Raw genomic sequence first — 24302 nt, 5'->3', positions numbered from 1 at the left:
TGCACCATGCATTATTTGGCTGCAGGATTTCAGTTGACTGCAGCTTTGACTGGGTCCCGGGCGAGAGGTGTGGCATGTAACTGCATCACGCAATATGTACATGCTTATTGCAGAAACACACAGTCGAAATAGGTGGGTGTAATGTTTTCTCAGTTCTACTCAGGGGCACTATCTATTTCAGCGGGAGTGGAGCTAATTTGCATTTGGTCAGTTACAGATGGAGTCCCCGGCGGACCCCTGAGTTGGAGGGCACCATTTTCCCTCTTGAATCTTTTGTGCCCTCTACAGACTGGCTACCTGACAGCTGCCCAGGTTTGCTTTCCCTGAATTAGGTTCTTCCTACTAAGAGGAAGACCCCCCTTCACACTCCCCTAGATCAGCCCCTATACACACTATACAAAGAAGCCCAACACTCACCAGGGCTCTTATTGAAGGACGGCAAGTGTCGACCTGGCTGTTGGGGCACTAGTGAAATGTGGGGACTGGTCATTGTAGAGCCTCCGAACACACAGCAAGGTGCAAGTGGCCAGAGATTTCTCTGTTACCCGGCCTTCCCTTCGGGTTCTTGGGCCGCCCTCCTCTTCTCTGTTCCCCCAACCCACCCCCACCACGCACCCAGGGAGGAAAGTGTTCGATGACGGCATTCACAGTGATGGGAACAGTGATAACTCTTCCCCTAGGAAATCTGCCTATAAAAAGGGGATGTGCCTTAGTCCAAAAGGGTGGATCGCCACTCCTTGAAATCCAGGCACCGTCACAGTTGGTTGGGGCTATGTGGAGAGAAGACTTCTGGATAAACCTCCAGTAAAATACAGTCCACCTGCCCGAGGAGTCGGTCCTCCTGAGCTTTGATCCCTCTTGGGAAAGTCTCTGGGCTTCCTGACACCCCACGATCTCTCTCAGTGACGTAGGCATCCTGTGAGCGCCCGGGCCCTGTTCCCTGGGAAAGAGGGCATGACCCAGGAAGTCTTGTGCTTTCCTTCTGAAGTACACACTATGCCAGGGAAGGAAGGAGAGCCGGCTGGGGCTGAGGAACCAGCAGGGTTAGCACAGGAAGTCTTCCTGGGGGAAGAGGCACCTTAGCCTCTCAACAGTACGGCCCAGAACATTCCATAGGCATTCAGAAACTTCTGCAATCTGACCATCCCTCCCACCCCCCATACACACACCCTATGATCCTGGCCCCTGAATGCAAGTTCATTCTATACCTCTGGCTATTTCTCTGCCCAGAACGCCCTCTACCCTGCCTGCTTCTTCTCTGTTATTCTTTTGATTGCTTCCACGGGGCTGCTGCCAAGCGCCCACCCACTGAGACTTGTGGTGCACCACAACTCCTGTCCAGCCCCTGATGCACATCATCCCTGAAGCTGTTCCTGATCGCCCCTGTATCCTTCTTCTCCCACCACCTGAAGGACCAGGCAAATTGATAGATTTCTCCAAGGTCTCAGCTTGCTTCCCTAGAGCAGAGAATTGGGGTCCAGAGTTCGAAAATTGCAGCCAGGCTTGCGGGCAGTAGTGACTGTGAGTGGAAGGGCTCATGGAGTCAAACAGGCTGGGTCTGCACCCTAGCTCTCCTATTAACGAGCTGGGTGCTCTTTTTTTTTTTTTTTTTTTTTTTTTTGGTGAGGCAGATTGGCCCTGAGCTAACATCTGTTGCCAGCCTTCCTCTTTTGCCTGAGGAAGATCATCCCTGAGCTAACATCTGTGCCAATCATCCTCTACTTTTTATGTGGGATGCCACCACAACATGGCTTGATGAGTGGTATGTAGGTCCGCATCCAGGGTCCAAACCCATGAACTCTGGGCTGCAAAAGCAGAGGACACAAACTTAACCACCAGGCCGGCCCCAATGAGCTGGGCACCGTGGAACCACCCTTCTCCTTTCTCTGAGACTCAGTCTTCTCATTTGCAAAAAAGGACTATCTGAAAGTGGTCAGTAAAGGGCACAATACTGAGACCCTGAATGTAGATGCTTACTCAGGAATGGCGGGCTGGCTGGATAGATAGACGGGTGAGTGAATTCCAGGCTGGGGCAGGGATCTGGGGCAGGTGTGGGTGGCTGTCTGGCTTACCTATGCCCAGGACAAACCCTGGGCTCGAGTTCCCATTTCTCTCCCCAGGATCCATGGATTTGCCAAACAGGCAGCTCTCAGCTGGAAAGAAAGTGACTCAGGCCACCAGGAGAGCTGGAATGAATCAGGGAGGCCAGGACTGAGTGTGGGGCCCCCACCCAGGGGCCTGGGCCTCTCCCAGCAGGAAGAGCATGAGCTGGTCCCCAGAGCTCACTGGGTGAGAGGGCAATCCTGCCGAAATGCGCCCTGGCCAGCCAATGGGGCACAATAGTAATCACCAGCGCACTCACTCCCACATTCCAGACCTGTCAGGGCGCTCCCACGAGTGCTATCTTGTCATCCACAAAGCTCTGCACCCCGTGTCAGGGAGGCCTGGGTTCCAGCTCTACCGCTTGTCCTTGCCGGCCCGGGCAAGTCACGTGGGCCTCAGTTCCCTTCTCTGTTGGAGGGCATGGTGGCCTCAGCAAGCTCCAGCCTCATCCTGTCCTGGCTGTCGCTGGAGGCAGTGGACACAGGAGCTTCCTCTCCTCAGGAACAGCAGGGGGGCAAGTCCCAGCCCCACCCTCCCCCCAACCCTTCCCCCCACCCCCCCCACCCCACCCCCATTCCCCGGTGCGTGCATGGCCTGACCTCTCACTGCCTGGTTTCCTCAGGAACCCCTAAAGGACCGTCCCACTCTGATAGTGGGACACCCAGACAAGACCTCAGCCCAGACTTCTTCTGCACTCCAGACCCATAGGTCCGGCTGCTGGCTGACCAGCTCTGCCTGGTATGCACCACAAGCAGCTCCAACTCCACACGCCCGAGACTGGATCCTGAGTATCCCCCACACACCAAAAAACCACCTTCTCCACCCCGTATCTCAGTAAATGGCAACTTATCATTACCAGGCCACAAAGTTGCTGTTCAGGCCACAAATTCTGACTCCTCTCATTCTCTCTGATCCCACGTCCAATCCAGCTCACCCTTCAGTACAGATCCTGTTTGAGTACAGATCACACTGTTTCTCACCACACTTCTCCTCTCTCGCTAGTCCAGGCCCCAGGGTCTCCCCTGGACCATTGCAGGAGGCTGTCCTTGGCTGTCAGCTCTCCCCGCTGCAGTCAGAGGGCCCCTTGCACACATAAAGTCAGATCAGGTCCCTCTGTGCTCAGAACTCTGCAAAGGCTGCCCACAGGTTTCAGAGTAGAAGCCAAAGACCCGATGATACAGGCATACTCCTATTCACACAACAAAACCAACTCAGTTTGGGGCAAAAAAAAAAGGCCTTACAATGGCCTCCAGGGCCCTCCACACTGTGTCCCCCATTCCTTTTCTGTCCTTGTGTCCTTTGGCCTCCCTCCAGCCACACTCGCCTTCTTGCTGTCCTGACATGTGTCAGACTCGCTGGCCAACCAGGGCGGCCCCATGGCTCCTTGCCTCGCCTCCCTCAAGTCTTTGCTGAAATGAGGCCTCCCTTGGCCATCCCACATAAATTGCCACCCTCCCCTTCCCCTGGCATCCCCAGTCCACTGTACTCTCCCTTATTTTCCGCATACCATTTTCTACCTGCTCACATACTATACAATTGACTTGTCTGCTGTGTTTACTGTCTGTCTCCTCCTTCTGGAACGTCAGCTCCAAGTGGGCAGGGCTTTTAGCCTGTTTTGTTCAATGCTGAGTCCTTAACACCTGGCACAGAGTACGCACTCAACACTTGTGGAATGAATGAATCAATGAATGAGAGTCCATCATTTGTAATGGTTAAGAGAACTTTGGTAATCCACCATTTCCTAGCTGTGTGACACAACTTCTTTGTGCCTCAGTTTCCCTATTTGTAAAATTAAGCTAATAGTACTACCTCACTCATGGGGCTGTTATGTGGACTAAATGAGGTGTTTAGCTCAGTGGTGGCACGTGCCACGTGCTCAGGAAATGTTGACTGTCGTCACTGGGAGGCAGGTGTGTCAGGGCCCACCGAGCCCATTTCTAGGTCGGCAGACACTCCTGGAAGTGCCCCTGGGCTCACTCAGCAGGCTCCTCTGGCTCAGAGCCTGGGAAGGGCAACCCACACTGAGAAGCAGGCTCCCGCTCCACGGAGTCTGGCAGCTCTGACAGGCAGGCTCGGTCACTCTGGGATGCTGAGAGTGTGACATGGAGGGACCCAGGCCAGTGGAAGAGGCAGTGGCCAGAGGACACTGGGCCTCACATCAGGAGTGGGTATGTTGGGGGCCCAGGAGCAGCTGTTCTTATGACACACAAATTTCTTTTCTAGGAGCTGGGAGTAGGGGTCTTCCCAGACCTGGAGTCTAAGCAAACCCTCTCAGTTCCTTCTTTGAGCAGCAAGCGCAGCGTGCAAACCAGCCCTGATCAGAGAAATCATTAAAATTCACCCGCTGGCTCAGGGGAGCCACAGAGGTGCCCCATGAAAGGTCAGGACCTTCATCATATCCATTTGACACCCAGATAAACAGAGGCCCACAAGGACCCCCAGGGTCCCACTGCCAGAGAGAGGTGGTGCTGAGGCCAAAAGTCAGGGCTGTGGCCCCAAAACCAGACCTATTTCCCTCCACAGAGAACTACTTTTGGGCCAAAAGTAGAGCCACTCCCTCTCACCCCGACCAGAGGCTATAGCTGCAATTTTTTTCTGGGTCTTTGGGTCCCAGGAAATTCACTTTTTCCACACCTTGTAGCTTGCAGCTACCCTCAACAAAAAGGGAAGGATACAGGATGTCCCCGTGAATCCCCCTTAATGGTCTGTGAGCCACTCTGGACCTCACTATTTGATGTTTTATTTATATTCTACTTACTTCCAGGGAAAATATGAGATAGCTTCCAAAAATTACATGCATATAATGCTGCTACTAACAAAAAATAATAATAATAAATAAAAATTCAATAGGAGAAAGATATAAATAAGCCAAAGATCGAGGCTGAATCATTGTGATTAACGATTAAAACCATATCTGAGTTCCCTAACAGCCAAGGTGAAAAGGGAGTCTCCAGGAGTCGTAGAACCATCTTTTCACCTTCCCCCAGAACTTGGTATCTAGGAGACCCTTGAAGAATGCTGTGGCTGATTAAAAAAACGGGTGCCCCAGTCTCGTGCCGCCTGAGTTTATCCCTTGCTTTGGCCAAGTGACCCCATGGGGCATCACATCCTTGCTTTCTCAGTCTCTCCCTGGAGGTCAGTCCTGAGGCATGCCTGGGAGTGTCTGCCTTGCTCTTCTTTCTCTCCTGAGTAATGGTCTGTGGGCAGGACCCCCCAGTCCACCCACAGGAAGTGTGCCCCTGGCTCGTGAAGTCATGGCTGACCTTGGCACCTGTCCTGTTGTCATAATGAATCAGGCCTCACTAAGGAGAAAGCCTTAAGTGGCCAAATGGAGTGATTCAAAATGACTTAATTGATTTACTTAATTGAAAAGAGAGAAAAAGAATCCAAACTCTCCTCGCCATTTCCAGAGAACTGGGAAGCCAGGGATCATGGCAAGGCCATCAGGAGTGGAGGATCAGCCCTGGCTTGTGTGACTTAGCTTTAGAGAGCCATGCCCTGGCAGACGCTAACCCAGGAGCCTTCCTGGAAGGGGCGGGCTAGATCAGGTAACCCAGGGAAAATGGGCAGATGTAAGGAGGTGAGGCCAGGGAGGAGAGGCCTTCTTAGGGTGTAGGGCAGAGAGGAGCTCTGTGGAGAGGCTGCCCCAGCCCTGCAGGCCCAGAGCCCCCGAGAAGCCACAAGGAGCAAGGGTGGCAGGGGACACCAGTGGAGACACTGCCTTCTGATCCTGCTCCAGCAAGAAAACCTGATTCTGTGGGGGCAAAGACCTCACCTCACCGAGTCTCCCCACCCTTGTGGAACCCCTAACGCGAGGACGATGCAATATCTGTGACCTCTGACATCTGCTCAGCACTGACAAGCACCAGGCACTACGACACCCAGTGCTCATCCCATTTCATCCTCACAACTCTGTGAGGTATAGAATGTCGCTGGCCCCAGAGAGGTTAAGAGACTGGCCCAAGGACAGACAGCTGATAAATGATGGAGCCAAGATTTGAATCCAAGTTTGTGCAACTCTAGCAGGCAAGCTGCTCTTATCCCCTCCTTGGGGACCCCTCTTGGGTGACTGAGATACATCTCCTGCTCTAGGGGAGCCCCCATCTGATGGAAGAAACATGGTTCTGTCCTTAAGAACCTGGTCCTATTGGGGAGCTCTAATGCTCCAGGACAGGAGGAAGGGTGCTCCTCAGTGGGCCTCGCTGAGAAGTGTCTAAAGGGACAAGTCAGCATCTTCTCCTCCCAGGCCGAGACCCCCTCTTTATGTGACCACTCCTAGCAAGGGGACCAGGCAGGCACTCCCCACCTTCAGTAAGCCTGGCTTCCAGGCAGAAGGAGCACCCCTGCCCAGCCCCCGGGGGTCAGAAGGGAGGGACAAGTGGTACAGAGAGAGGGCCTTGATCTCAGACAGCCCTTGAGTGCCTTCCATGTCTGGGAGATGGGTCAGTCTGTAGCCAGGGCCAGGGCTGCAGCCAGAGACCAGAACTGGGACTCTATCTGAGCCCAGGAGTCAGTCTGAGGCCAGGGTAAGAGGTCAGTCGAAGGTCAAGGTCACACATCAGTCAGAGGCCGGCTTGGCGTCTCAGCTAGAGGTCAGAGTCAATGGTGTATCTGAGGCTGGGGTTGCAGAAGGGAAGGGCTGGGGGGATCCCATTCACTGGGTCTGGATCAAGAGGTCACAGTGAGTCACTGGGGTGGCCCCTGGAGTCCTGCTGCCTGTGGGTCACCTGCTAGGGGGCAGGTACAAGGCAGGGCTGGGAGGGCCCCGGGGGTAGGCAGGGGCCTACACCCAGCCCTATAGACTCCGCGCCCCTCATTCCTCCTAGCTGAGGTCATTCCATGGGCCCAGGCACCCCAGGCCTGGGAGGGGAAGCAGAGTTTCCGAGGCGGCTCCCCCAGAGTACCTGTGAGTCATGATCTCTATGACTACAGCTCTTGGGCCCAGCAAAGGATGGGGGTACCCCAGCAGCACGCTGCTCCCAGCCCTGGAACTTCATGCGTCAGCAGTGAAGAGTCAGCTAATGGCTAAATCATATCGTGCCAGGCACAGTCCTCAAGCTTTATATACATTGTTTCTTTTAATCCACTGATGTGTTATTACCCCATTTATAGATGAGGAAATTGAGGCACAGTGATTAAATGTGTGGCTCTGGCACTTGAATCCAGGCACAGGTTTTAAACCCAGGAGTCAGCCTTGCTCTTGACCACTGTGCGATTTCGGAGCAAGATCAAGACTAACCGCAGGCCCGCCCCACTCAAGCAAGCCGTAGCATTGCCAAAGCTCCCCCCACTCTGCACCACCCCGCTTCCTCCTGGGAGAAGCTGACAGCCGGCGTCCAAATCTCTAGGAGCGGAATTTCAGAGGGAGCAAAGCAGGTCTCCAGAGCAGGGTGGAATCCAGGCAGCGTGAGCATCATCTCCACTTTTCTTGGTACCTGGAATTTCACCATCTCCATTAGCTTCTTTTCCATTGAACATGGAGCCTGTAGACAGCTTATCCCGGGAGAGGCAGCCCAGGAGGATGCGCAGGCCTCAGGAAAGGTGGGGTAGGAAGCACCACACTCCGGTAGAGCTGCCAGATGCTTTGGTAACTGCATCTCTATTTCCTGTTAATGGCATTCATGAATCTGGAGCTAAAGGCAGGATTGTGGGGACATGGGTTCTGGAGGCCATGAAAAGGGGTCAATAAAGACAGCTAAAGGTATGCAGGACCCCAGGGGCACCCAGGCACTTTCACAGAACCTTGCATTAGTCTGACAAGAGAGGTGGCAGACAGAGCTGAAATGATCAACCTGTTTCACAGATGAGCAGATCAAGGTCCCCATGGGATAAGGGTAGCAGGTATGTTGGTGGCTTCCCAGCTGACATTCCACCCTACTCTGCTCTCTGTTGCTGGAAACTCCCAATTTTGTCCTGAAGTTCATCACCCCAAGTGATCAAGGACTCCCCGCTCTGTCCCTGGGACAAACTCTATTAGTCTACTCCAGGAACTCAGGACCCTCTCAACTCAACACCTCTTTTGATAGCAAATGTTCTGAGCTGCCATCTTTACTATGCTGAAGAGAAGTCCATGGATGATAGAGTTTCAGAGAAAAAAATCAACAGAACGCCATAACTAACATGAAAGTGGAATACAAAAAAAAAAGCAATTTCTAGTGAGATCATGGTGTTTCAGTACGTACGCAGTCAAGCAAGACCACCCCAGAGGTTGCCCCGAGACAGCGGCAAATGCAGAGCGCCCCAAGGCACGGCGGTCACTCACGCCCTGCTGAGCTGCGCTGCCCGGACTTCGGGACCTTCAGAAGTGACGGGCAGCTCTAAGCCACAGAGAATTTTCCCTTGATTTACCTGGTAAGTCTGTGCAAGAAGACTTCTATAAAACAGAGTTAAGTCCTCGGCTTGGATAATAAAAAGCAGGTTTTTCACCTTCATGAATGGCTGGCATGATATTCAAAGGTCATGAAGGGTGCAAACCATCCCACGCATTGTAGGACTTCCAGCCCCCGCCTCCAAATGCCACAGCCCCCCCATCACCAGGACAATCACAGTTGCCCACAGTTTTCCTCTGAGAGCCAGGGATGCCAGCCAATGACAGGGTCTCACTCCCCTGGCCTAAGCCTGTCACCCTATCTTGGTCAGTGGGACCTGGGTACGCCAGGGAAAGTTGTGTGGAAGGAGAGGGAACCTCCCTTCTTGTCCACCAGATGCCTGTTTACCACTTACACCCTGAGGGAGACACTGCCAAGTGCTGCGTTAGCAGAGGAAGGATGAGCGGTCCCCAGGTGCTGGGGGGCTGAGGGCCTGTCGGCCTGCTAGAGCAATCGGCCCTGGATCACCCCACCGACGTCGGGACTCCCTGCTTTTAAGAAGACAAACCGCCTTGTTTAAGCTGCTTTGAGGTGGGCCCTCAGTTATTGTCGCCATGGGTGTTCAGATACAAGGCGTGACTTTGGGAAACCTCACAGCCATTCCGGAAACTACAGCCCACGTCTCCTGATCCTCCACAGGGTCTCTCTCCACCTCGTCCGAGGGACAGAAGCAACCAGGCCTGGGGCACTGCTCAGAGGGAGATCCCTGGAAAGGGGGTCTTCTGGCACCTCCCCAAGGGGTGCAGATCTGAGGACAGAAAGGAAACTGGTCCAGGAGTTTCTTGGGGCTGTCCCCTCCTTGACTTCTCCTCTGACTCAAGAGACACTGGGATTAGCAGCTGCATTACTCACTGCTGTCATCCTTTATGCTTTCCAGTGCTTTACAGGCACAAATTAGCAACCAAGCGCCCCACCTGAGGGTGCCTGCTGAGGAGCCAGGGCTCCTGGAGTGTGACGCAGGGCAGGACCAAACCTCATGTGCAGCGGGCAGTGCAGGTTTCCCCGGGCAAACCCCCAAGGGTGGGAAGGAGTAGGCTGAGAGAGAGTGTGTCAGGTGACAGTCAAAGGACACTGAGAAGATCCTGCTGTGGGGAGACACAACAGGACACAGGCGCCAGGCCACGTGGGACCTGCAGACCTCAGTACAGATTCTAACCTTTGTCCTAGGCACATAAGAAGCCACTGGAGCGTTTAAGCACAGGGTGACACAGCCCTCAGAAGTCCTTTCACCAACTCCCCTGGGCATACACCCAGTGGTCCTCATCCCTGAAGGCTTCTCACTGCAGACAGATGCTGTGGCCTTGAGTTTGGTCCAGAGTGGGGGCCAGGACATGCACAGCTGCTTTCATGGACATGGACAATATTCCTGGTCCAAGCCCACTGTTCCTTGGGTGTCGAGGGAGGAAGCAGGATACACACTGCAGCCTGGAGTTCTTCCTGATGTGTTACTTGAGGCCCATTATCCTCATGCTCAAGAAGCTACCTTGGCTCCCTACTGCCCAACACTTCTAGTCCAAGTCCGCTATCTGGGCTCAAGTGCCCTCTCAACCTTTTCCCATTTGTTCACAAACACTAACACCAAGGTACTGGCAGGCTAGTCTCCCAGGCTCCTGGCTCCATGCATGCTCCCACCTCTCCACCATTGCTCGCATTTCCTCAGCCTGGAACAGCCACCCTGCTCCCCACGTGCACCCACTTCACCCACAAATCCCACCCAGCTCTCAGCAGCTGGTTCTCCTCTCACAGACTCCGTAGGATTTGCACAGCTCCCTCAGCCCACAAGGATGCCTTAGCCCTAATAAGAGACGTTTGGCTGCACGTTCCATTAGAGCCTCTAATTAATGCCTTGAACAGTTACTTTCATCTTATCTCATTATTCCTCTTTTCAGCATTTGTGTTCTTGCCTCCACCACCACCTCCACTCTATTGTAAACTCATGGAGAACGGAGACTCATCTTACTCACACGTTCTAGCCCCCAGCACAGTGCTGGCACCTGCCTGGTAGGAGCTCAGAGAATGTTCTACGGTTCTGAATTGCCTTACCTCCAAGAAGTGACTCGGGATTGAAGCTTTGTATGCAGGGACAAATGGGTAGGGGGAAGTTGAGGGAAAGATTCCCCCCCCCCTCAAATTATTATCTTCATCAACAGGTTTTGTCGTATGTCTCTGTGGCCAAGTAATTGGGGACAAGACTTGCCCCTCCAATCTGTGATGATGGAGCAAGAAATCTGCAAGCAAGAGATGCCAAGAGAAAAAGGGAGAAGCAACAAGACATAGGATGGAGACGGGGCAGGGATGGAGGCAGAGATAAGGCGCAGGAGCAAAACAGCAACAGGGTCAGACAGAAACAGGTCAGGGAAAGAGCAGGAAGGGGCAGAGGGAGGCAGGAAGAGACCAGGGGCTGGGTGGGCCAGGGACCCAGAGAGAGAAACGAAGAAGACAGAGAGAGGGAAAAGGAGGCCAACCAAAGCTGAGGGAGGCAGAAGGGCAGCAGGAGGGTGGGCCCTTCCCTCCCCAGCTACCTCAGTGCCAGGCTGGGCTTCACATCCTCACAGCCGCTCCTGAAACTCCTGCGTGTTGGAGCATGAAGGCCAGGAGAAGGCAGCCCAACTGGAAGGCAGCCGAGGACCAGAGGCCCGAGAGGCATGCACTCAGCAGGGTGGCAGTGGGACAAGGAGACATCGCCCTGTCCCATGGCCCCCACCATTGTGAACCCCCACTCCGACCTAGCCAAGGGACAGCTCCCACACCCAGAGGGCTGAGCGGAGCTGGAAGGGGAGTCCTTCTCCAAGGCTTGACTCTGGCATCTGCTGGGGACAGGAAAAGGGAGTGGCCCAGTTGTGACCAGGGTGGTGGGGGAGGTCAGGAATAAAAGGGAAACTGGGAGTAAAGTCTCAGTAACTTGCCTCAAAAGCACCCAGGCATTGTGTGGGCCAGGATTCCTGGGCACTGAGTAAGACCGCCATCCCAGCACAGATGAGGGGAAAGAGGCACTGGTTGCTGGTTGGGGTGAGGTGGGCAGAGGGATGGAGAGCCCAGCTGCTTCTTGTAGGGGACCAGAGTCCCCACCCCCAACCCTCACCCCCACCCACCACACCTCCTTCCACCATGAGGCCCCTTTCTCACCGAACAGGCCAGGCACCCGCTGCCCAGGGCTTGGATCCACGTAATGAGAATGGGGGGAAGGTGGCGGGTTGAGATTTCGGAAAGGCTGGGCCTGGGGAGGTCTGGGAAAGAGGCCTGGAGATGTGGTATGGTAAGAAGCAGAGAGAAAACCAAGAGAGAAGGGACTGAGAGGGGCAGAAGCTGAAGGGCTTTGAGAAGAGTGGCTGGCCAGAATTGGCAATTCATCTGTGCAGTTAAGCAACATTTATTGACACGGAAAAAATGGGATCCAATCAGAAACCAAGATCTGCAGACAAACCCTAACCCTGATCGCAGACTGAACCCTAAACCTGGCCTCAGACTGAACTTGAATCCTGGCCACAGACTCGCCGCTAGACCTGTCCTCAGATTTTCCCTAATCCCAACTCCTCCAGCTTCACTGAGCCTAATCTTGGCTACCGGCCACCTCAGAACTGGGTGTTTTGATCTCAAAAGGGACAGACAAAAAGCATGTAGATGTTTCTGAAGAAACGCCAACAAAGCACAGAGTTGCAGGGCTTGGCGAGAATGACACTGGCTGCACATTAGGAAGGACTGTCCCAGCCATGGAAGGGCCCTTTTCCCCAGCAGAGCCCAATATCCTCCACAAGTGGATCCCTCTTCCTGCCCGCCAGGCCAGTGTGCCCACCCTTCCCTAACCCTGGGCTCCTGCCCCGGCTCCAGAGGCCCCTGAGTCCCACCTTACCAGCTAAGGAAAGCCTTCATCTGCTTCCCCAAGCCAATCCCAGCCAGAAGCTTCCCTCTGAACTCCTGCAGCAGTGTGATTTAATAATCCATCTGGCCACTAACCACTAACATTCCTTCAACCGTCTTCTTAAACTGTTCTTTTCCTTGGCAGAATGATCCCAAGTAGATAGTAGTTTTTCCACTATCATAAACAATGCTAAGATGGACATCCTTATGAAACATCTTTATGCACTTGTATACTTTAAACACATCTCTTCAACCAGAGGAACACCCTGAACATAATTTTAGAAGTCAAAAAACTCATGAATGGGCCTGGTTGGTGGCATAGGGGTTAAGTTCGTGTGCTCCACTTCGGCGACCCAGAGTTCACCAGCCTGGATGCTGGGCGTGGACCTACACACGGCTTATCAAGCCATGCTGTGGCAGGCATCCCACGTATAAAGTAGAGGAAGATGGCCACGGATGTTAGCTCAGGGCCAGTCTTCCTCAAACAAACAAACAAAAAGACCTCATGATGAAAGCTAGCAATGCCCTGTCTCACTCTTTCCCCTCCCCTGAGACACTTGCAGTTCTTTTAGTGGTTTTTCTGATATTTAACTGGATACATCTAAATAATTTATTTATATTCTGCTTTCTTGACTAATCAAATTTTTGCTTCCTACTACAGAAGATGAAAAGGGAGCACTCTTATACTACCATACACAAACATTTCTCCCTCCCTGACCTTCTATTTGACTGAAATGACAACATGTCCAAATCTGAGCTGTGGAGTGTACTGTGATTGCACTTCGTTTCCTATAAAATTTCCAGTTCTTCCTGGAGTTAATAATAATAATATTATTCCATCGTATGTGTATACCACATTTTATTTATCCATTTTTCTGTTGATGGACACTTGGTCTATTATGGGACACTTTCGGCTATTGTGTATAATGATGCTATGAACATGGGTGTACAAATATCTCTTCCACATTTTGCTTTCCATTTTGGGGGATATATATCCAGAAGTGGAATTGCTAGACCATATGCTAATTTAATATACAATTTTGGGGGGAACCACCATACTGTTTTCCACAGTAACTGCACCATTTTACATGCCCACCAGCAATGTACAAATGTTCCAGTTTCTCCACAACATTGTTAACACTTATTTTTTCTGTTTCTGTTTTGTTTTTATTTTTATAGTAGCCATCCTAATGGGTGTGAAGTGGTGTCTCACTGAGGTTTTGATTTGCATTTCCCTAATGGTTAGTTATGTTGAATGTCTTTTCATGCTTATTGGCCATTTTTATATCTTCTATGGAGACATGTCTATTAAAGCCATTTAGTTGTCTTTTGGTCAAGTTGTTTTTTTGTTTTTGAAGCGTATGAGTTCATATATTCTGGATATTAATTCCTTATCAGATATATGATTTGCAAATATTTTCTCCCATTCTACACGTTGCCTTTTCACTGTTAAAAGTGTCCTTTGAGGCATAAAAGGTTTCAATTTTCATGAAGTCCAATTTATCTATTTTTATTTTGTTCCCTGTACTTTTCGGTGTCATATTCAAACATCATTGTCAAATCTAATGTCATGTAGCTTTTACCCTCTGTTTTCTTCTAAGAGTTTTAGCTGTTACATTGAAGTCTTTAACCTATTTTGAATTAATTTGTGTATATTGTGTAAGGTAAGTGTCCAACTTCATTCTTTCGCATGTAGATATTCAGATTTCCCAACACCTTTTGTTGAAAACACTGTCCTGTTCCCTATCAAATGGTGTTGGTGCCCTTGTCAAAAACTATTTGACCATATATACAAGGGTTTGTTTCTGGGCCCTCTATTCTATTCCATTGGTGCATATGTCCGTATGGCAGTCCCACACCAGTTTGAATACTGTAGCTTTGTAGTAAGTTTTGAAATCAGGAAATATGAGATCTCCAACTTCATTTTTCTTGTTCAAGGTCGTTTGACTGCTCTGGATCCCTTCAGAATCCCTACGAATTTTAGGATGGGTTTTTCTGCTTCTGCAAAAAACTTCATTGGGATTTTGATGGAGATTTCGTTGAATCTGTAGATTACTTTGGGCAGTATTGACATCTTACCGATGTTAAGTCTTCCAATTCAGGCAGAGATGTTTTTGTAACATATTAAAAAGACTACGGAGGAAGCAAAGAGCCCATGTTCTTTAACTTGTCTTTGAATTTACTTTGTCTGCTAAGTCATTCAACTGAGAACGTCAAAACATCTTTATTAGTTGCTTCACATGCTAATCAATGGGAATTATAATTACTTTTCCTTATATTATTTATCAATAAAGAATCCACTGTTCCTTTCAATCGATGGCTTCTAATTAGGATTATGCATCAGAGTCAGCTGAAAGATTTTGTTTTGTCTTGTATTAATATAAAATCCTATTTACCCTTCCCTAAGCAATACTGAGTCGTAATTTCCAGGGATTTAAAAGTAAAACAAAATCTACCACTAGGTTAAAAAAATTCAAAATCATACAAAAATAAACAATCCAAAAAATGGCCAGAAAAAGAAAAGGAAGCTAAGAGAGGTGAGAGACAAACAAAGGCGAAAGAAGAGTGACTCTTTAGACAAATGCCAATATTGGCACTACAATAGAAAAACAAGCAAATCAATCAAAAACTCAACTCTTCTTTAAAAAGCCAAAGGAAAAAGAAGCATAGGGAGAATGGAAGGCACAAGGTTTGAAGATATCAGTAACCACCATAGAGTTAGACTAAAGTCATCAGTTTAAAGATGGATATTGACAGATTAGACTTTTTGAAAATTTATCTACGTGTTGTTTTAAAACAACACACATAAAACGTGAAGACAGAGAGGTTGAAAGCAAAAGGATGAAAAGGAGATATTGTAAGTAAATACTTATAAAGAAAAGATACCTAAGTAGCTCTATCAATGAAAGACAAACTTTAAAATAGGAATCATTATCAAGGATAAAAAGAGATACCACATAATAAGAAAAAGTTTAACATATCAGAAAGCTACAGTAATTACAAATTTGTTCACACTTATTAGAATAGGTGATAGATCCAGGGAGAATGGACCAAACGACCATCATAATGAGCAATTTCAGCACAACTCATTCATTTACTATGGTTGAAAAAGAATAAAAATCAATAGGATTTGAACAACACACTGAAGAATCTTGACTTAACGGATATTTCTAGAACTCAGCACCTCACAATCAGAAAATACATATACTGCTTAAGCACACATCAATAATTTACAAAATTTGACTATACACCAGGACATAAAGCAAGACAACACATTTCAAAGAATTGATATAATTTCAAGCTATAATCTCTGATCACAATGCAATAAAATTAGAACTCAATAACAGAAATGTGATTATCGTAGAAACATATTTCCAAGCACTGGTTCAAAAAAGAAATCATAATAGAAACTTAAAAATGGTCACAACAGCAGAGTTCAGCTTCTAGCCAACATGGGGTAACAATGACAGGATTTACTCTCTCACCTTATACAATTAGAAACTAGACAAGTATATACAACAATTCTTTTCAGACGTTGTACAATAAGTAGCACAAGACTTTAAAAATGAGAGAAGGGAAACAAAGAAAATGAGCCCTATGATTTTGCCAGCTTACTGGTTTCTTATCAGGAGCTATGCAGGACAGAAAACAAAGAAGAGATATCATTAAAGTACTGAACAGCAAAAAAAAATCTGTCAACCTAGCATTTTTATCCCCCCACACAATTTTTTTCAAAATTGAAAAGAAAATGAAAACTTTTTCAGATAAAAGCAGAGAGAATTCATTGCCATCAGACCTGCATTATAAGAAAAGTTAAAGAAAGATCCTAAGGCAGAAGGAAAATGATACCAGGCAGAAAAGGGGATTTACAAAAAGAATAAAGAGCACTAGAAATGGTAAAAATCACATTTGAATCTTTTTAGAAGATAAAAGATATTTAAAGTTAAAATAGTAATGTGTTATGTAGTTTACATATATGTATATGCAGAAGGAAAATGTACGGGAAATAGCCCAAAGGATGGAGGGGAAAATGGAAGTACACTATTGTAAGTTTCTTACAACTACATGTGATGTTATTTGTTATTTTAAATTAGACTATAACTAAAGATGTTTACAGCAAACCATAGAGCAATAACTGAAAAAATAAAACAGAGATATAGCCAACGAGCCAAGAGATGAGAGAGAATTATTTTTTAAAAAATTAATACAAAAGAAGGAAGGAAAAAGGAAAAAAGAAACAAAGAGAAGATATAATGAAAAGAAAACAAATACAGTGATGGTAGATTTAAGCTGAAAAATATTGAAATGTACCATAAATATAAATGATCTATGCATGCAAATTCAAAAGCAGTGATTGTAGGTTAGATTTTTTTTTGCAGCAAGACCCAAATATATATTCTCTAAAAGAAACCCATTTTAAACCTAAAGACACAGATAGGTTAAAAGTAAAATAATGAAAAAGATATATCTTGAAAACACTATTCATAAGAAAGCTGGAGCAGCTATCTTAATATCATACATAGTAGACTTCAGAACAAAGAATATTACTAGGGATAAAGACAGAATAAATGGATAATTTCATCAAGAGGACGTAACAATCCTAAACGTGTTTGTGCCTACAGTAGAGATTCAAAATAGATGAAGTTAAAACAGAACTGAAGAAGAAATAGACAAATTTATCATTACAGTTTTTTCAACACTCCTCTTCCAGTAATTAATAGAACAAGTAGACAGAAAACCAGTAAGGAAAAATAGAAGACTTGAACAACCAATATCAACTAACTTCACTTAATTGACTTTTATAGATCACACCATTATACTGCAGCAAAATAGAAATTCTTTTCAAGTGCATATGGGGCATTTACTAAGATAGACTATATTCTGGGCCAAGATAGAAAAAGTCTCATTAAATTTAAGAGCATTAAAATCATGCGAAGAAATTCCTCTTATCACACACAAACTATAAATCAATGACAGAAAATACCAGGAAATATCCAAATATTTGGAAATTAAACAACATACTTCTAATAACCCATGCCTCAAAGAATTCACAATTGAAATAAAAACATATTTTGAGTTAAATTAAAGGAAAGATACAATCAAAATGGTTGGATTACAGATAAAGCAGTGCTTTGAGGGATATTTTTAGCATTAAATACTTACATACTGAGGTGCTGGCCACTGGAACAGGAGTTAAGTTTGCACAGTCCACTTTGGTGCCCAGGGGTTCGTTGGTTCAGATCCCTGGTGTGGACCTACTTGTCAAGCCATGCTGTGGCAGTTGTCCCACATATAAAGTAGAGGAAGATGGGCATAGATGTTAGCCCAGGACCAGGCTTCCTCAGCAAAAAAAAAAGAAAAAAAAAAAAAAAGAGGAAGATTGGCAGTGGCTGTTAGCTCAGAGCTAATCATCCTCTAAAAGAAAAAAATTAAAAATTAAAAATGAATGAATAAATGCTTATATATTGATGTGGGCAGGGTTGCAAACTAATGGTCCAAGCTTCCAACTTAAGAAACTTAAAAAGGAAAAAAGAGCAAATTAAACCCAAAGTAAGAAAGGGGAAGGAAATAATAAACAACATAAATCAATTTTGAAAAGGAAACAGAAAAACAATAGAGAAAAATCAATGAAGTAAAAAACTGCTTCTTCAAAATACACAAAGTGAAAACTGATGTCACAGTCATGATATCTAAACCTAGCAAATAGTACAAAAAGTTTCAGACCAGGGGCTAGCCCGGTGGTGTAGTGGTTAGGTACACACACTCTGCTTCTGTGGCCTGGGGTTAGCAGGTTCGGATCCTGAGAAGGGACCTAGCACCACTCATCAAGCCACACTGTGGCAGCATCCCACATAAAACAGAGGAAGATCGGCACAGACGTTAGCTCAGCAACAATCTTCCTCAAGCAAAAAGAAGGATTGGCAACAGATTGTTAGCTCAGGACCAATCTTCTTCACACACACAAAAAGTTTCAAACCAACGTCCTTCACGATATTCATGACATTCGACCTGAAAGCACCTTTTAAAATTTTTAGTAAATTGAATACATAAACGTATTTTCAGAAAGGGTACTATGGCATAACCAAATGAGGATTATCCCAGGAATGTAAGGTTGGTTTAACATCCTAAAATCAATAAATTTAATTCAGTATATTTGGCAGGCTGAAAAAAGGCCCCCAAAAGATATTCACATCCTAATTCCTGGAACCTCTAATTGTTAGCTTATTTGAAAAAAGGATCTTTGCGGATAAGATTAAGTCAAGGATTTTGAGATGAGGTAATGATCCCCACCTCATCTGGACTATTCGAGGGGGCCCTAAATGGCATTATAAGTGTTCTCATAAGGGAGACTCAGAGGGACATTGACCCAGAAGAGCAGGAGGCAATGTGACCACAGATGCAGAGATTGGCATGTCATGGCCACAAGTCAAGGAATGCCAACAATCCTCTCCAGAGAAGAAACCTCCAGTCATCTCCTGGGGCAAGAAAGAGGCAGGCACTCAGTGGTACAAAGTTGGAGAGGTGGCCTAGGGATCTAATTGCCTTTTAAACAGCTTTCAAACAATCCTGCGTATGTTAGCCACGCACATTCCTTCCCCTACCTCCTTCCCGAGGTACCTGGGGCCTCCAATTCTTGAGTCTTTTGAAAAGTATGTGGTATAAACCAGGTGAATTCTCAGCTTGAGAAAGGTTCACCAAGTAAATTATTACTCATCCATCAACTCTCTAGCTTACAAAATTGTGTTGCTCCTTTCTCCTCTCCCATTCTCCCCGCCCTTGTAAGTTCAAGCCTTTTTAAACAACCCCTTTACTGCAGCTTTAGTAGGATTTTGGAAGAGAGCAAAATTAAATGCATGTGTTCAATTTGCCATTCTCTGTTCATCCATCCATTTGCAGCTTCCAGAACTATGTTGACAGCTCTATTCCACTGTCATCTCCTTGTTATTTTACATTTCTCTTTTAACTTTGTGTCAGTTTAGTGGGGTTTCGGGAGAGGGCAAAGATAAATCCATGTATTCAATCGATTATGTTTAACTTGAAGCTCTACAATTATTTGCTTAGGATAAATTCCTTCCTAGAAGTGGAATTACTGTGTCAAAGAGCTTGCTTGCATTTTAAGGCTTTTAGTAGAGATGGTCCAATTGCCCTCCAGGAAAGTTGTACTAATTTATGCTCAAACCAATGGGGTATGAAAGTGCCAGTTTCTCTACACACTGACAAGCATTGTGCAGTATTACTCCTTGTAATCTTTGCCAATCTGTTAGAGGAAAAAAGATATCTCATTTCACATTTATTTTTACTACTAAATATCAAGGTTTTTCATCTGTTTATTGGCTTTTACTTTTGTGAATTGCCTGCTCATTTAATTTACCAATTTTTACAATTAGGCTATTTATTTCCTTACTGATTTTTAAGACCTCTTTATATGGAGAATATCAACTCCTTCTGTACTTGTAAAAAAAAATCCCACTTTGACATGTTCGTCTTTTCATTTTTTCGCAATGATTTTTACAGCATGAACTTGTGCTTTTTATGTGGTCAAATCTATCAGTTTCTTAGTTTATTGCTTTTCCTTTGTTGCCAAGAGTAGACAAGCTTCCCCAACCTGAATGGGTAAAAATAATATCCTATATTATCTTTTAATACAGTAATGACAATTTTTTATTTAAATATGTAATAAATATTAAATTTATTTTAACGTAAGGAAAAGAAAATCCACTCATCTTTTTTTCTAAAAAAGAAGCCGATTGTGCAAAGACCATTTATCAGATAGTCTTTCCCTACTGATACGGAATCTCATCTTTACGTTATAGTAAACCTTATAAACGCTTGTCCGGGTTTCAACTTTCCATTTACTTTAACTTTTACCCTTGTCTATCCTGTATTGGTATTACATTCTTTAATTTATTATAGTTTTAAAATATATTTTATTTTCTGGTAGAAAAAGTATCTTCTCATTACTTCTCTTTTTCATAATTTTTTTTCTTGAGGAAGATTAGTCCTGAGCTAACTGCTGCCAATCCTCCTCTTTTTGCTGAGGAGGACTGGCCCTGAGCTAACATCCATGCCCATCTTCCCCTATTTTATTCGTGGGATGCCTACCACAGCATGGCTTGTCATTCAGTGCCATGTCGGCAGCCAGGATCCCAACCAGGGAACCCAGAGCCGCCAAAGTGGAATGTGCACACTTAACCGATGCGCCACTGGGCCGGCCCTCTTTTTTCATAATTTTATTGACTGTTCTTTCATATTAAAACTTTGCATAAACTTTAGAACAACTTTCATATTGAGTCTTTGCATAAATTTTAGAACATTGAGTTTTGATGAGAATTATATTAAACTAATAGATTAATTTGGGAAGAATTGATCTATTTACGATACAGTCTTCCCATACAGAAATTAAATATATCTATATCTATTATTATTGTATTAGGTAACAATATAAAATTGCTGATATTTGACCATTTTGACCTATAAAAACTGCAATTTTGTATGATTTAACATAATAGTACACAGGAAATCGATTTTTAGATTTGTTTTTGCATTTCTCAATGGAACTCGGGTGCAGAGAATCGGACTGGTCCTAGCCATTGGTTCATGACTCCCTCTCATTAATTCATACAGCATGACCTCCTTTTCTGTATTCATTTATTTCGTTGGGTAGGTCATGCGGTGGCTTGTGTCCAAGATGGTGGCCATCAATTCCTCTCTTCCTCATAGTGCATGCCTCTCCCTCTTTGAGAGGTGGAATCGATTCCTCCCCTTCCCCTGATTTCTGAGGCTAGATCAGAAGAAGCTTTCAGCTCCACCTGGACCTCTCAGTGCGGTTACCCTAGAGTTCCGAGCCACCATGTAAGAAGCCCAACCACCCAGAGGTGGCCGCTGTGAGAAAGCTTACCCCATGGAGATAAGAGAGAAATGTCTAGTCCACTCCTAGCTGTCCCAGACCCCCACTGTTGCACTCATCCCAACTGAGACCCCAGCCATTCTGAAACAAAGACAAGCCCCTCTGTGCCCCGTCTAAATTCCTGACCCAGAGAATCATGAGGTGTAATAATACATATTATGTTAAGCCATCAACCTGGAGGTGGCCTGTCATGCAGCAACAAATAATTGCAACAGATAGTTAATAATTAAATAAGCATCTGTGAACTCACCACCCAAAACCGGAGCTAGGACCTTGACAATAGCCTGCATCTAACCACATGACCTCCCTCCAACCCATTCCCCTTCCTGTCTCAATTCAAGTTAATCATCATTCATAATCCTGTATTCATCATTCTTCTTTGCTTTTCTTTTTGTATCATTTTATCATGTATATATACTGATTAAAATTGTACATATTTTTATTTTAGTTAACTTTCTAAAAATTTTTTCCTTTTTTAAATTTTTATTTATTTATTTATTTTGAGGAAGATTAGCCCTGAGCTAACATCTGCCACCAATCCTCCTCTGTTTGCTGAGGAAGACTGGCCCTGAGCTAACATCCGTGCCCATCTTCCTCTACTTTGTATGTGGGACGCCTACCACAGCATGGCTTGCCAAACGGTGCAAACCTCGGGCCACCGAAGCGGAATGTGTGAACTTAACCGCTGCACCACTGGGCGGGTCCCTAGTTAACTTTTTCTTTTTAAGATTGTCCCGTGCGTTAACATGTGTTGCCAATCTTCCTTTTTTTTCCCTTTCTTCTTCTCTCCAAAGCTCCCCAGTACCTAGTTGTATATTCTAGTTGCAGGTCCGTCTAGTTGTGCTGTGTGGGACGCCGCCTCAGCCTGGCCTGATGAGCAGTGCTAGGTCTGCGCCCAGGATCGGAACCAGCGAAACCCTGCCCGGCCGAAGCGGAGAGCGCAAACTTAACCACTTGGCCACGGGGCTAACCCCTAGTTAACTTTTTAAAAACAGTATCGGACAGAATGCAATCCTGTGGGACCTACATTTTTCACGTAAACTTGTGTTACTAAGAGTCATCCATATGGTTATGTATCATGTTCGTTCGTCAGTTTCGCTTGCTATGTAATGTTTTATCATGTGAATATATCACAGCTTACTCACACACCCTCTTCCACTGATGGGAATTTAGATGGCCAGATTTCTGCTGTTGTGAACAATACTGCTGTAAACATTCTTATCTATGCTTTCTGCTGTACCTGTGCGAGATTCTCTTGGGCATATACCTAGGAGAAGAATTCCTGGCTTCAAAGATATGATAAACTTTAGGAAGTCATGCCAAACTATTTTCCACAGTGGTTGTATCGATTTAAATCCCCAACAGCAATGCATAAGAAAGAGATCCTCGGGATTGATACCCTCTCCAACCTTTGGTATTGTCAGACATTAATTCTTTCCCATTGGATAGGTATTAAATGATACTTCGTTGCAATCTTAATTAGCATTTTCTGATCCCTGAGGATGTTGAACATCTCTTCATCTCTTTATGGGTTTTATGTGTTTCCTCTTCTGGGAAACGTCTCTTCACATCTTTGGACAATTTTCTGTTGGGTTATATGTGTTTTTCTTATTAATCTGTAGGAGTTCTTTAGATATTCTTGATGCAAATCTGGTGTCATCTGTAGATATTGCAAATGTCCTCTCAGATGTACCTTCACATTCCACTTTCTTTTAAATGTCTTTTAATGGGAAAAATAGCTATTAATTTTTTTTTGCCATATTGTTTCAATTTCTCTCTTTTTAAGACTTTATTTTATTTTTGTGTGTGTGAGGAAGATTAGCCCGGAGCTAACATCTGTGCCAATCCTCCTCTATTTTATGTGGGATGCTGCCACAGCATGGCTTGACGAGCAGTGCTAGGTCCACACCTGGGATCCAAACCTGCGAACCCAGGCCATGGAAATGGAGTGCGTGAATTTAACCACTACACCACCAGGCCAGCCCCAAGACTTTATTTTATTTTTTTTTACAGCAGTTTTAGGTTCATAACAAAATTGAGGGGAAGGTACAGAGATTTCCCATATACCTCCTGCCCCAACACATAGACAGCCTCCCCCATTATCAATCCCACACTAGAATGGTACATTTGTTACAATTGATGAAGCTACAGTGACACATCATCAGCCAAAGTCCAGAGTTTACATTAGGGTCCACTCTTGGCATTGTGTATTCTGTGGGTTTTAACAAATGTATAATGACATGTATCCATTATGATTGTATCATACAGAATATTTTCACTGGCCTAAAAATCCTCCACACTCCATCTATTCATCCTTCCCCCTGTCCTGAGCTTCTAGCAACCACTAATTTTTTTAGAGTCTCCATAATTTACCTTTATCCAGAATGTCACATGTTTTGAATCACACAGTATGTAGCCTTTTCAGATTGGCTTCTTTCACTCAGTCATATGCATTTAAAGCCCCTCATGGCTTAATAGCTCATTTCTTTTTAGTGCGGTAAAAGCTTTCATTGTCTGGATGTACACAGTTTGTTTATCCATTCACCTACTGAAGGACAGCTTGATTGCTTCCAAGTTTTGGCAATTATGACTAAAGCCGATAGAAACAGTCATGTGTAGGTTTTTGTGTGGACATAACTTTTTAACTCATTTGGGTAAATACAAAGGAATGTGATTGCTGGACTATATGTTAAGAGTATGTTTAGTTTTGTAAGAAACTGGTCTGTTGTCTTCCCAAGTGGCCGTACCATTTTGCATTCCCACCAGCAATGAATCAGTTCCTGTTGCTCCACATCCTTGCCAGAATTTAGTGTTGTCAGTGCCTGGTTATTGGCCATTTTAATAGGTGTGTAGAAGTATTTCATTGTTATTTTAATTTGCATTTCCCTGATAACATATGATGTGGAACACCTTTTCATATGCTTATTTGCCGCCTGTATATCTTCTTTGGTGAGATGTCTGTTAAGATTCCATCTCTCTCTCTTTTTTTTTTGGTGACGAAGATTGGCCCTGAGCTAACGTCTGTTGCCAATCCTCCTCTTTTTGCTTGAGGAACATTGTCACTG

The sequence above is a fragment of the Equus quagga genome, chromosome 5 (genome assembly GCF_021613505.1).
Source record: "Equus quagga isolate Etosha38 chromosome 5, UCLA_HA_Equagga_1.0, whole genome shotgun sequence".
In the NCBI taxonomy this organism is placed as follows: Eukaryota; Metazoa; Chordata; class Mammalia; order Perissodactyla; family Equidae; genus Equus; species Equus quagga.
The sequence above is the reverse complement of the archived record's forward strand: the minus strand, read 5'-3'. Positions refer to the sequence as shown.